The following is a 14,381-nucleotide window of genomic DNA, read 5'->3' as shown; positions in this document are numbered from 1 at the left end:
TCCTGTATGGTGTCCTAGATACTGGTTCTGTCCCCGGTGCCAACTCAATCTCAAACTGTATCTCCCTACGCGGTGGCAACCCTGGTAAATTGTAATGCCCCGGATTCCCTAATATGGTTTAATGGCTGGTTTAGTAGGCCGGGAGGGCCATAACTGTTTAATTATGCCATTAAATGTGTTTATGCGTGTTCATGAGAATTATATTATAATATGATGTTAAATGCGTGCATGTGAGTCCACATTCGTTTACAGGTATGTTGGTAATTTGGCCCATTGAGGGTATAATTGTATATTTGTTTGCATGTCAATGGTATATTGTGAGACCACATTATAATGTGGATTGGTTCGAGTATTTCGGCATGAGACGATCTTTAATTATGATTTATCGGTTTGGTAATAACAGGTTTAAGCTCGGGGCTCGGGGTGAGTCTCGGGGGTGATTATTATGATTAGAGTGTTACCGGGGATTCTAGGGTAACGGGATATGAAATATTGGTGTTCGAAGATATTGAGATTAGCAGGAATTGGGAAGCGTTAATTATGATTAACGGGATAGGTGGAAAGTACCAATTTTTTCCTTAGAATAGTTGGAGAAGCTTTTGATGACTTAAGGGTATTTTGGTCATTTGAAAGGATTTATATTACCCTTTAGTTGGCTGTAGAAGGTTGTAGATTAAACAGAACAAAAACAGGGTTTCTCTTCCTCTTCCCCGTACATCACTTCCCTTCATCTCTTCTTTGGTGTTCTTGAGCTCAAGGTGGGATATTAAGCTAGGGAACTTAAAGGCTGAGGTTGTGGACTTAGTTCAGCTGTTGAGGAAGGTTCAAAGCTGGTTTTGAGGTGAGTTTTAGTTTTGAATTCAGGTGGTGCTCTGTTTTTCTCTTTAGTTTTTTAGTTTTTGATTTCTTGATGGAAGTGTGGATTTAAAGAGGTTTTGATTGATGATAAGTTTGGGTTTTGGTGAGGGTGAGTTATGGGTGATGTTTGGAGGTTTAAATGAGTGTTTGGAAGAGGTTTTGGGTTGGTTTGAAGGGCTGGTTTGAGAGGAGAAACACAGGGGAAAATTTCTGGTGTGTGCAAGCCTTTATGGTTGGTCTGGGCTGGGCGCCGCGGCGCGGTTGTGGTGCGCCGCGGCCCTTGGCGTCTAGCAGGGAAGGCCCTCTCTGTCTGGAGGGCGTGCCACGGCGCAGCAGGGGAGGGCCACGACCCTTAAGGTCATTTTGGCCAGAATCATGTTTTTAGCTTGGGGATTCAAACCTTAGGCCTCGGGGTTGAACCTAGTACCCGGTTGAGTAGTGTTTGGTGTCCCGGAGGCTAGATTTTGGTTTGGAAACCCTCTGTTATCATTTTATTGATGAATCCTATATTTTGGTTATGACCAGGTGACCGTCAGGGAATTTAAAGGTTGATCGTTCTCAGGGGTCGTTCATATAATAATTCTCACTCGAACCAGAGGTAAGAAAACAGTGTATGAATACAGTTGCACCCTGTATAGGTATATGACATGCATGGTTTGTTATTGAAGCATGTTGGTTGACATATGTGGACATGGATTGCATATTAAATGCTAGCGAATGTTGATTACCTGTTTATGGCACTAACTAGTCAGGGACCGGCCCTAAGGTCGAGATACATGCATTGAATGGCTCTTGGCACTAATGCTGGACCGACCCTAAGGTCGAAGAACTTATAAGCGCTTGCCTGGTCTAAGACCAGATGTTCATAGCCAAGGTATATGACCCCGGTGACTATTTGTCACGTGGCTAAGGGACGCTGTCCATAGTTACGACTCTAGAGTCGGGAGGAAGGTTATGTTGGTGACCAATCACCATGCACCTACCCTGATCAAACTTATGAAAGAATCACTTGTCAGTTAAGCCCTGGTGACCCTATCGTCACATGGATAGAGGGAGCTGTACCCATCTTTTGTGACTTTGGCTTCTGTCACCTATCCGTGTGGACTGATAGTCCTGAATGGTTATTATGATCGTTGTTGATATTATGTCATGCTTTATTGTGTTTTCTTGCTGGGCCTTGGCTCATGGGTGCTATGTGGTGCAGGTAAAGGGAAATAGAAGCTTACCCAACCCTGAGTGGAGAGCTTGGGCGATGTTGTGTACATATTGGGCCGCTTGACCACCACGGTCAGGGAGTTCTCAGAGGGACTAGGGGTTTACCCTATTTTTGCCGCTTAGGCCGGCGGGGACTGTAAATCTAAAACAGTAGCAACTCTTTTGTATTATGAATAGCTTGTAAACACTTTGAAAGGCTCATGAGCAGTTTATTTACTTAATGAAATGTATCCTTTCCTTTTACTGGTTTTCACCTTAACCTGATAATAACACTTAGATCACGTTTTTGACCAAAGGACTCGGGTAGCGAGTCAAATTTCTGGTTCACTATTCACCGTAACTGTTCTGGGGTAGCCAGGGCGTTACATAAATCCTCAGGGAAGACATCCAAAAACTCACACACCAATCTGGTCTCTCCCGGCCCTGCCGGCATAACTCTGGTGGTATCCACCACACTAGCCAGAAAACCTATGCATCCCCCCTACAGCAAGTCCCTGGCTCTCAATGCTGAAATCATAGGTACACGGGGTCCAGACACCTCACCCACAAAGACAAAAGGGTCCTCGCCCTCAGGCTTAAAGGTAACCATCTTCTTCCTACAATCAATCGTAGCCCCATACCTAGCCAGCCAATCCATCCCTAGAATCATATCAAAGTCTCCCAAATCTAATTCAATCAAATCCACCGAGAGTTCCCTACCATCAACCATCACTGGCAGTGCCCTAATCCACCTCCTAGAGACTACCAGTTCCCCTGTAGGCAACAGAGTCCCAAACCCCGTGGTCAGATACTCACTAGGTCTACACAATCTATCAATCACTCTACTAGAAACAAAAGAATGTGTAGCACCAGAATCAATCAATACTGAAAAAGGAAAGCCAGCACTAGAAAGCTGACCTGTCACTACTGAGGGACTAGCCTCAGCCTCCGCCTGAGTCAAGGTGAATACTCGAGCTGGAGTCAAGCTATCCACCTTTCCCGCTTCACCTTTCTTCACCGTTGGGCAGTCTTTCCTGAGATGCCCCACTGCCCCACACACGAAACATGCCTTGGCTCGACACTCACCCAAATGGCGTCTTCTACACCTCGGGCACTCTGGATAGGTCCGCCATGCCACACCGCCACCTTGACGGCCACCCTGACCACCCCGGCCCCTCTTATCAGGACTAGGAGCGGCCGAAGTGTCAGGAGTCTTCCTCTTGAAGTCACTGGGGCCTCCGCCCCTACCTGCCCCTGAATAAGGAGGCACCACCCTGCGACCCTCATGCCTTACCGCGCTCTCCTTCCATATCTTGTTCTCCGCTTCCTCAGCGGTAAGAGCCCTCTCAACGGCCTGGGGCATAAGTTTTTCCTCCAGATACCGTTGTGATCCTGACATCCCGGGCTATCATAGCATTAATGTAATGCCCCGAATTTCCTAATAAGGGGTAGGACCTTGATTAGGAGGCCGGGAGGGCCATAATTGATTTGTTATGGTATTTAATGATTATATGCATGTTTATGTGAATTATATTATTATATGATGGTGAATGCACGCATATGGGTTCATATTTTAATTGCACGGGCATTTTGGTAATGTGGCCGCTGTGGGCGTAATTATGTATTTTGGGTGCATGGTTGTGATTAATTAATATAGCCATATGATAAGGTGGATTGGTTTGAGCTATTCGGCATGAGACGATCATGAGATGTAAGTGTTCGGTCTAGTCATAATGGGTTTAAGTTCAGGGCTCGGGGTGAGTCTCGGGGTCATTTTGATGATTAGATCATTACCGGGAATAAAAGGGTAATGGGATATGATTTATTGGCATTTGAGAATATTGAGATTAGCGGGAATTGGAGAGCGTTAATTATAATTAATGAGATAGGCGGGAAAGGACGGTTTTACCCTTGGGAGTGTTTAGGAGCCTTTATTTGACCTAGGGGCAAAATAGTCTTTTCACCCCTAAGTTATATATCAGCCTTTGGGAGTGTTTAGAAGGCTGTAGAAGTGTAAAAAACAGAGCCCTTATCTCCTTCTCACCCGTGCATCATCTCCTCTTCTTACCCTTGGAGGATTTTGGTCCCAAATTGAAGAAGCAAGCTAGGGAGTCAATGCTTGGGGATTATAGATTGAGTTCAGCCATTGGGAAGGATTCAAATCAGCTTAAGGTAAGGAATTGAACCTGAGTTTGAGCCATACTCTGTTTTTGAGTTAAGTTTTAGTTGGTGATTTATTGATGGAAAGTTTGGATTAATGGAAGTTTTGATTGATGTTTACTTTGGGTTTTGATGAGGGTGAGTTGTTGATGATGTTTAGTGGTTGAATTGGGTGTTAGGTTGGTGTTTTGGATTGGTTTGAAGGGCTAGTTTCAAAGAAAAATGCAGGGGAGGTCGAGCTGGTGCGTGTGGGATTTTTGGCTGATCTGGGCAATGAGCCGCGGCATGGCTGTGGTGCGCCGCGGCCCATGGTGTTTGTCAGGGGGAAGGCCGCCTCTGTTTGAGGGGCGCACCGCGGCGCAGCTAGGGAGGGCCGCGACCCTTAGTGTTATTTTGGCCAGAAATGTGTTTTTAGCTTGGGGATTCAAGCCTTAGGCCTCGGGGTCGAACCTATTACCCGGTTGAGTAGTGTTTGATGTCTCGGAGGCTAGGTTTTGGTTTGGGAATTTATATTGATCATTTTTATTGATGATATCCTATATGTTTGGTTATGACTAGGTGACCGCTAAAGGACTAAAAGTTGATCGTTCTCAAGGGTCGTTCTCTTATTCATTCTAGCTCGAATATGAGGTAAGAAAACTGCACCCTGTGTTTATTTGACATGCATGGCTATTCTTGATGCATGCTGGTTGATTATTAAATATGACATGCATGGCTATTATTGGTGCATGTTGGACTGTTAAGTGTTATGCATATGATGCACGAGAAACATGTGATTAGGACATGCTTTATATACTGAGTATGATATTGTTCAGAGCTTGAGCCTCTGTGTTCGTGCATAGTCCTAATTGTACTAGTACATGTTAGGTAAACATGCTGAATACCTTGTTATGGATATTGGATATGTGATATATGTTTGGTGGCATGGCTTACTTGTGTGTGGCACTGACTTATTAGCCAGAATCGGCAATGGTGTTGGATCCATCTGTGAAGCTGTGATTTACTAGTCAAGTTCACAATGGGTTGAGCATTGGTCGTGTTTTACTGACCTAAGAGTCAGAAATGGCATAGCGTCATGAACGCCGAGCCAAATGAAGATTAGATCTAATCGATATCAGCAAGAATGACTCATATGGGGTATTAACGCTGGACCGACCCTAAGGTCGATGAACTTATAAGCGCTTGCCTGGTCTAGGAACAGTCATTCAGAGCCAGGGCATATGACCCCGGTGACTGTTTGTCATATGGCTAGGGAACGTTGTTCCAAGGTTATGACTCTATGGTCATGGGGAAAGGTTATGTTGGTGACTATCCACCATACACCTATCCTGATCAAACTTATGAAAGGTTCTCTTATCAATTAAGCCCGGGTGACCCTAATGTCCCATGGCTAGAGGGGGTTGTACCCACTTTTGTGACTGTTGCTACTGTCACCTATTTATATTGGGACTGAGAATCCTGGATGATTATTATGATCATTGTTGATATTACATCATGTTATATTGTGTTTTCTTGCTGGGCTTCGGCTCACGGGTGCTATGTGGTGCAGGTAAAGGCAAAAGGAAGCTGAACCATCCTTGAGTTGAAGAGCTTAGGTGATGACGTGTACATATGCAACTGCTCGTCCGCCACGGCCGAGGTTTAAAGTGGAACTAGGGATAAACCCTGTTTTGCCGCATAGAATGGCCTGTTGTAAATATTTTTCTGTAACAGACTCTGAAATTATATTTTTGGGATCCCAATGTATATGTTAAACGTTCTAGTGAAATGTTACATCTTAACCAAAAATTTTAATCCCTAAACCGCTAATCATACTTAGTTACACGATTTTGGTCAAATGACTCGATTGAGCGAGTTTAGCACTGTTTACAAGGCACGCCGTAACGGTCCCTGGAGTTGGGGCGTTACAATTAAGCCCCCTGATAAAATGATCTTGCTTAGCAGCATCAGTAGGCACAAGATCTGGTGCAAACTTCGCAAGCCTATCAAATTTCAGGGCATACTCAGTAACAGTCATATTTCCCTGTACCAAACTCACAAACTCATTGACCTTTGCTGCCCTGACAGCAACATTGTAGTACTTCTGGCCAAACAAATCCTTGAAACCTTCCCAAGTCAAGGTGGCAACATCCCTGGTCTACGATGCCACTCCCCACCAAATGCGGGCATCCTCCCTCAACATATAAGTGGCACAGGCCACTCTATCCTGCCCTTCGATTCTCATAAAATCCACAATTATTGTAATCATGGTTAGCCACTTCTCAGTTTTCAACGGGTCCGGTCCACCCTCAAAGATTGGGGGCTGCTGCTTCCTGAACCGCTCATATAACAGTTCCCACTTGTTAACAACCTCCCCAGGCTGCACAGCTGGTACCACAGCAGGTGGTACTATAGGGACAACACTCCCTGATGGAGCCTGCTGTCGTAGAATACGAATCTGCTCATCCTGACTCAGTAATCGAGCCTGCATCTCTGCCATTAACTGCTGCCAGTTCTCTGGGACTGGCGGGGGAGTCTGGCCCTGATCATCACTACCGGTCCCAGACCTAGTCCCGGCTAGTCGTGCGGATTTTCTTGGATGCATAGCTATCCAAGTCAATATGCAAATAACGACTCGGCGATCAGACCATGGTGACAGGGTAAAAGCTTCTCCAAAACTCATCAATAGAACATAATCAATCACAAGTAGCCAACATATAAGCACCCATGCACTATATACAGTTAATCATCCATATACTCATTTACATGCATGACAATGTTAATAAACATGCCTCAATATTTTCACACAGCAGTCAAGGGCCAGGCTCTATCGGTATCTCATGCTTCCTAGTAATTCAATGAATAACAACATGCATAGCTCATCTCAGGCACATAAGCACATAAACACTCATATGCACATTACCGAACCCTGATTTGAGCTTGTCTCCAGCAGCGAATGTACATGTCCAGGCTGTCTTCAGGAACCCTTAAACCTAGGACGCTCTGATACCAAGTTGTAACGCCCTGGATAACCAAGACCGTTACACTGTGTACTTATAAAGGTGCAAGACTCGCTAATCAAGTCAACATTTTAAAAAACGTGTCACTAAACATGTAAGAACTAGGGTTAAAAAGGTTTTGGTCTCAAAAGACTCATTTCATATAGTTAAACTATACTAAACATGGAATCCCATAAGAAAACAAAGTTAGAATAAGTTTACAGACTCCCAAAAATACATGAGTATTTACTAGCCATACTAAAGCAAAACAGATAGTCTTCAGGTTCCATGTCCTTGCCTAGACCTCAACCGTGGCGGCCGAGCACCTGGCTGTGTACATTCTGCTCACTGAGCTCTCCAATCAAGGCCGATCTAACTTGCCCTTGCCTTTACCTGCACCACGTAGCACCCGTGAGCCAAGGCCCAGCAAGAAAACATCGTAAACAACTCAAACAATAATAACAGACAAATAATTCATTATGCATTTATTCCCATCAGATGATCCCCAAAAGTTATTCAGCACATACAATCAGATTCAAGCTACAATCTGTCACATATAACACTCATATCACATAACAGGGCCGACGACTTAGGCCGCGCCCTCTGTTTAACCCACTGACTCCGAACCCGCTTAAACCGAGCTCAGTGCATAATAAGCTATCCTCGGCTAGCAGCGGCCGAGCCGCACCCTGTGCGCTAGTGAAACCCTTGGCACCCTTAGGCCGTTGGTTCACTAAATAGCTTGCATGGCATAATACCATCTTTTCAAGCATTTACAATAGGGAGCCCTTAGTCCTGTCACATATATTCAACCAGGTGATGTTTTCTTACCTTTAGTCTGTGCAGTTATTGAATTACGAGCAACGCCTCTCAAGCACGATCTGTTCCCGAGTTTAAGCCTTTATCACCTAGTCACAACCAAAGTATAAGGTTCCATTAATACTCGAATATAGGTTTCTGGTTATAAAACTAACTTCCTGGAATCCAAATTCCACCAAGCACGGTGGTGAAACAATCCCGAGCACACTAGACCACTTTCCCGTGCCTAAAACCCTAAAAAACTCATGTATGCAACCAAGGGCTGCGGCCCTTGAAGCCTAGCCGCGGCCCTAGCCTCAAAACAGAACCACTCCCATGCTGAAACCACACACACGTCGCGACCCTTGCTTTGGACGCCACGGCGCCCTCCCATGGCCGAGCCTTCTTGGCCCTTTTTCATCCTAGGGCCGCAGCGCTCTAGAACAGAGCCGCGACCCTCCCCTTCGTGCCCAGAAAACCCATCATTTCTAAGCCTGAAACCTCACTTTAAACCATCCCAAAGCTCCCCAACTCCTAACCAATTAATCCCAACTCCTTTAGCATGTTCTAAACAACATAATTCCACAGAAAACACAGCCTAGTACACACTAATCTTCTCTTTTCAATTTCTGAAACCCAAGAGCTATAAACACTCAAACCAGTCATTCAAACCCAATTTAAAACCTCTAAACCATGAGTTGAAACATACCTTTTCTGTTGAATCACTTCACCAAGCCAAAGCCAAGCTAAGTCTCCAAGTTCCCTCCTTAATTCTGCCTTAAGACATCAAAACCATGTTTGCTTCAACACTTAACCAAAACCCAGAATTCTAACCACAGAGAAGAGAATTAAAAGCTTACCTTAACCCTGTTTTAGTTCTTGATTCATCCCTGAGCTAAGCCTCCAAATCCCCACCTCAATCCTCAGAATTCCCAGCTTGATTCCCTTAAGTTTTCTGTGTTTTCCTTCCCTTTGTTTTCCTTGAGAGTGAGAGAGAACTGAGGTAAAAGTTTTAGTCGGTTTGTATTTTCTTCTAAAAGCTTCCTTATGTCTATCTTACTCGTTAAGTTAATTCCGAGGCTCGGGGTGCCGGAACCGTCCCCGAGGCCAAAATGGTAAAATCCCCCATTATTCCCGCTTAGACATCCTAACCTCAAATATATCTCCATATATTTATTTTCATGAATCGATAGTCCAAATTGCTACCCGTTATCTAAAAATACCCCCGACTTATCCAAAATCATATCTTAAGTCCCATTGTGACTTTTCCCGCTATCTGACCCTAGAATCGTCTTGAGTCGTGCTCTGCGAACCTGTCCACATGATAATGTGGTTCTCACATATATCACATATTTATTTCATATCACATTATCACATAATATCATCAGTGATCATATTTACATTATTAAACACATAATTACTCATTTAAATCACAATTATTCCATTAATGCCCTCCCGGCACACTAATCAAGGCCCTTAAGCCTTATTAGCGAATTTGGGTCGTTACAATAATATCAAGAAAATTCTCTAATCATTCATGAGAATATGATCTTGTATTAGTACGAGATAATTAAGATCATATATAATGAATAAAATAGTCAGTAACATATTAAAGTAAGGAATTTTTAATGAATGGTGTTGACCCTGATTTTGGTCAACTGACACGGAGTCAAAAATGCTTGATGTGGACAGATATGTTAGAATGAATATAATGACAAAAACAGTAAAGCACACAAGAATTTATAGTGGTTCAGCCCCAGAAACTGGTAATAACCTACGTCCACTTGAGCTATTATTGATGTAGGATTCAAAGGAGTGATCAAAGAACTAGGGTTCTATGAGTTTCACCAGCCTCTGAAGAATAAACAATATATCGTAATGTATTAGCTCTAATTCTCTCGTAAATCTATACTCTCAAGTAAGCAAAAAGCCAAAACGTCATTCTCCTTGAACTATCTTTCTCTATTTATAGGCTAAAGGAGGAGTACATTAATTTGTTACAGATATTCTCTCCTAATTAATCTGATCATCAAGAATTATTGGAGACAATCTCGGGATTGACTAAGATCTTTATAAAATTATCTTGAAATATGCGGAGTGTACGACCAGGCTGGTCGTAGGAAAAACTCAACTGTTATGCTTGCAATATCTTACTGGTCGATACTCTAACAGAATTCTGCCAGGTGTCAGCCACGTGTCCAGAAATCACCTGCCACGTCATCCGTGCCTGTTTTTTGGATAACATTTGCCCCCAAGTTTATTTATTACGAGCAATAAATAAACTTTTAAGGAAACGACCCTTTGATTACCCCACCAGCCCTATCAAAGTGATTCGTGTAACCTTGGGAAAAGTAACCTACTCTTGTCTAATCACGACTTTTCGGTTCCCAAGTAACCTTTCGACGGCTATCACCCTTCCCCATGCTTCGAAAAAGATGAACTGATGATTACTTCCTCTTCCATGCCACAGACAATATATATATAGGCTTCCCAGAGTTTATTTTTCCTTTTTACGCAAGTCATTCTTCCTTCAAGAAACCCTAAAATCAGAACTTCCATTTCTCCTAGAGACCATCTTCCAGTGTTTTCAAGATCCAGCTCGTCAGTTCGTCGACGCTCGAAACTCTCTCAAATCTCCATAATCTTCTCTCTGGTAAGTCTCAGAACTTCTATGCTCTTTATTTTTGCCGTGCATGTCTCTGTGGATGACTGTTAAGCTTTTATGTTTCTGGGTTCAGATGCATGACAGTAGGGGTTTTAATGGGTGATGCTATATAGGATGATATTTCTTTGCCATTAAGGAGTTATGAGTTAGTTTGATAGTCGAGATCACGATTTTAGGACGTGAAACCGAAGTAAAAATTCGATTTTTATGCCAATTGAAAAACCAAGTTTTTCCCGCCCTAAAAGGAGTTGAAAAAGATTTTTCAAAAAACTTTTTGCTTTCACTTTTTGATCTGTTTTTCAAACTGTTCGTGTGAAAAAGTTAGTTTTTTGTTAGAATGCTGCAATATAAAAGCTTAACTTTTATACTCGACCAGCGCTATTCTAAAAAACTTTCAAAATTCTTCATCCTCACCTCCCCATTCTTCTGTTCGCAGATTTTAATGCCAGATTTGTGGGGAGGTGAGCGGCCAATCGACAACGATCTTCTTGCACAACTGCTTGAAGGCGAAGAACAGCCGGCTTAGCGCGTTAGCGAGATTCCATTTTCGAGAACTTCTTCTAGACCTCAACCATCACCACCTCAAATGGCCCGTTCTAAATCTCCAGGCAAGAAAAAACCAAACCCTGAAAACAATCCAAATTCACCTGCCCAGCCTAATTTGCAGGCTAGGGTTCCCTCGACCAGTGGTCGAGAAAATGCTGCCCCGGACCCTCGCATTCAAGTCAGGGCTCGCCCTCGGCATCAAAACCTTCCTGATGTCGAGTGGTATCTTTCTCCTACCAGCCAGGTGACTCCCCAGATTCTTGCCAATTATCTCAGGAAGTATCCTCTTACCGGGGTTAATCTCAAAATCCCTGCTGCTGACCAAAGAGCAAACCTGCCTGGGGGTGTCTATAGCGCTTGGTCCAGGTATCACATAGAGGCGGGGGCTATCCTCCCTCTACATCCATTCTACCAGGGGGTGGCCAACTACTTCGGTGTTGCCCCCTTTCAAATTACCCCAAATGGATATAGAATGCTGGCCGCACTCTATATCCTTTATAAACTCAAAAAATGGCCAAAACCCACCCCTCATGAGGTCAACTTCCTTTTTGACCTTAAGTCCAACCCTCAACAATACGAGACGGGCTTTTTTCATCTTTTTCACCAGGAAACAAACCGAATATTCCTGAGTGACACTACTCACATTTCCAACGTGGGGAAGTACAATCAAGAGTATTTCCTCATGCCAGACATGACTACGAACAACCTGGCCTTCGCTCGAGGAGGTAAATGTCACTTTCACTGGTCGCTACTTTTCCTTAGCAAACTCTTCAGCATTTTTGTAAGGTATATTGTGCCTTTCAGGACCATGGCTACGCCCGAACCCAACACCAGACATGGTGTTGAGGTCCAACGCACTGGCCAGGATGGCAGACGCTGAAAAAAGTGTTAAGTCCCTGGTCACTGATGAAAATCTGAGGTTATCTGGCCTCCTGACTCCTCGCCATGAAACAAGAGGACCTGTGGTGGCAGACGCCACTGCCGAGGGGGATCCTGAGCAGCAACCCCCAGTGTCTCCTCCCCGAAGGAGGCCAACGGGGGTTACGATCAGGGAACCCACTGGCGACCCTTCAGTAGAGAGGCCTCCTGCGCCCCAAGGGAAGGGGAAACAAAAGGCAACAGAGCCCGTCATAGACTTGGATGAGTCTTCAGACGAAAACGGTGCTGTTATTCTGCTTTTAAATAGCTTGCCAATTCCCTGTCACTTGTTTGACGGGGATGGCAATTTTACGTATACTCCAAATCTAGGCCAGACTTCTTCGTGCCAGATAGTGAGTGTATGACTAATAGAGTCAGTAGTGTAGCGACAAGTAGTTGTAGCTCGGGTATTAAACTGTGACCTCTTTTCTGTTTTTCCATGATTTTTTATATACCTTTGTCTTACTGTCTGCATGTTTTTCTTTACCTGCAGAGATGGCTTCCCCTAATGTTTTCGATCTGTTCTAGACCCAGGAGGAAGAGGAAGTTCCCCTGGTCCGACAGAGGAAATCAGCTAGGAGGCACGATGGAGAATCAAGCCAAGCACCCTCGGCCAAGAAGGGTTGAACAACTGATCCTTCCAAGGATGGGCCTACTGGCCAACCTTCTGCCTAACCTCCTGCCCCTGCTGAAAAGGAGACAACCCTCGCTGCCAACCCTTCGTCTGCGGCCCAAAAAGAACAGGCCCCGCAAGCAGAACTCCCCAGGGCTAAACTCTCGAGCCATTCCCTGCGATCAGCTAAAGATCGCCTTGCTCATATTCTGAAGCATGACCGTTGCAGGGAGGAAATGGCTGAAGCTGAGAGCATGGGGGTCGATCAAATCCTTAACAGGGCTCTTAACGAAGTGGCTAGTGTAAGTACTCTTTCTTTTGGCTTTTATCTTTCCTTCTTGTAATATGGCCTAACTTTTATTCTTTGACTGCAGGCCATGCTGACAATGACTGCCGCTCGCACTCGCGCCATCATTAGCATTGAGCAGTCCCGAGCGAAGGTTGCTGAGGAGCTTAAGGTCGCGGAGGCCAGGCATGCCAGGGAGTTAGAGGTGGTTTCTCAGCAGAAGGATGCTTTGGTGGCAGAACTGGCAGAGAAGCAAACTTCTCAGGAAACTCTGAGGAAGCAAAGGGATGAATTTCAAGATGCTAGCCGGACCTCCTGGCGCGAAGTTAAAAAACTTAAGGAGGAGCATCTTGCCAAAGATGCGACCATTGCTGTTCTCAAAATCCAGGTGGAGCAGCTCAAGCTCACTAATGCCAAGGACTTGGAGAGGTACAAGAACGCGACACTTAGGTGTTTTTATGATTTTTGGAAACACAACCAAGGTGCCGACTTCAGCTACCTCCCAGAAGATGCCAGGAATGCTGAGCTAGCTCGCTACACTGCTCGGCTGGCTGCGGAAGAAGAAAGAGCTAGAGTCCCTGCTTCCCCAAGCATTTAGCCAGCTGTCGGAGCGGAGGGAGGAGAATCCACCGGGGACGTAGTCGACCAGAGTGCTAACCAAGATCCTCCTGCTCCTAATGCTCCTTTAAATTTATATTCTTTTTCTTTTCTTTGATTACACGACCCACAGGTCGTGATGTAAAGACTAAATTCTTATTTTTAATTTTGCTGCATGGGCAGTAAACTTTCCTTTTACTTTAAACAATTACATCCAAGCAGTACTGCTTGCGGTGTAAGAGAATGCTTTTTTGATATTATAATATTTATGCTTATTATAACATCTGTTCGCATGACCAAACTTAGCATAGTACTTTGGCTTGATTTAACAAAATATAAAATTTGAAAAATACTCTAAGTATCGTAGCATGCTTTCACTCATTTTGTTCATGTGTTTACATAACTCTTGGTATGTTTTGCTATCGATGTACCTTATATGCCCCCCAAGTGATTGAGGAGCTTTAGGTCCTTGGTCACTTGCCTTAACCACGGCCTGTACGAACATTACTGCTCGGTAGGAAATGCAACACTTGTAATACAGCAAAACAACACACGTAATGAACAAATACTTGTAAAAATAAATTTACAAAGGTTGGCAAGAATGACTGGCTACGCACAGTCCCTTATAATTCTCGTATTCAAAATGGACTAAACATGTCTTTACAAGTGATCTTAAAAAGATCTTACACTTATAAGTGATTAGCCATATAACATGGCTAACCTTTTTTCAAAACTTGTAAAAAGTAAAAATTAATACAAGCTAGTCCT

Source organism: Humulus lupulus, chromosome 1 (assembly GCF_963169125.1).
Source record: "Humulus lupulus chromosome 1, drHumLupu1.1, whole genome shotgun sequence".
Taxonomy (NCBI): Eukaryota; Viridiplantae; Streptophyta; class Magnoliopsida; order Rosales; family Cannabaceae; genus Humulus; species Humulus lupulus.
This window is presented reverse-complemented; position numbering follows the sequence as displayed.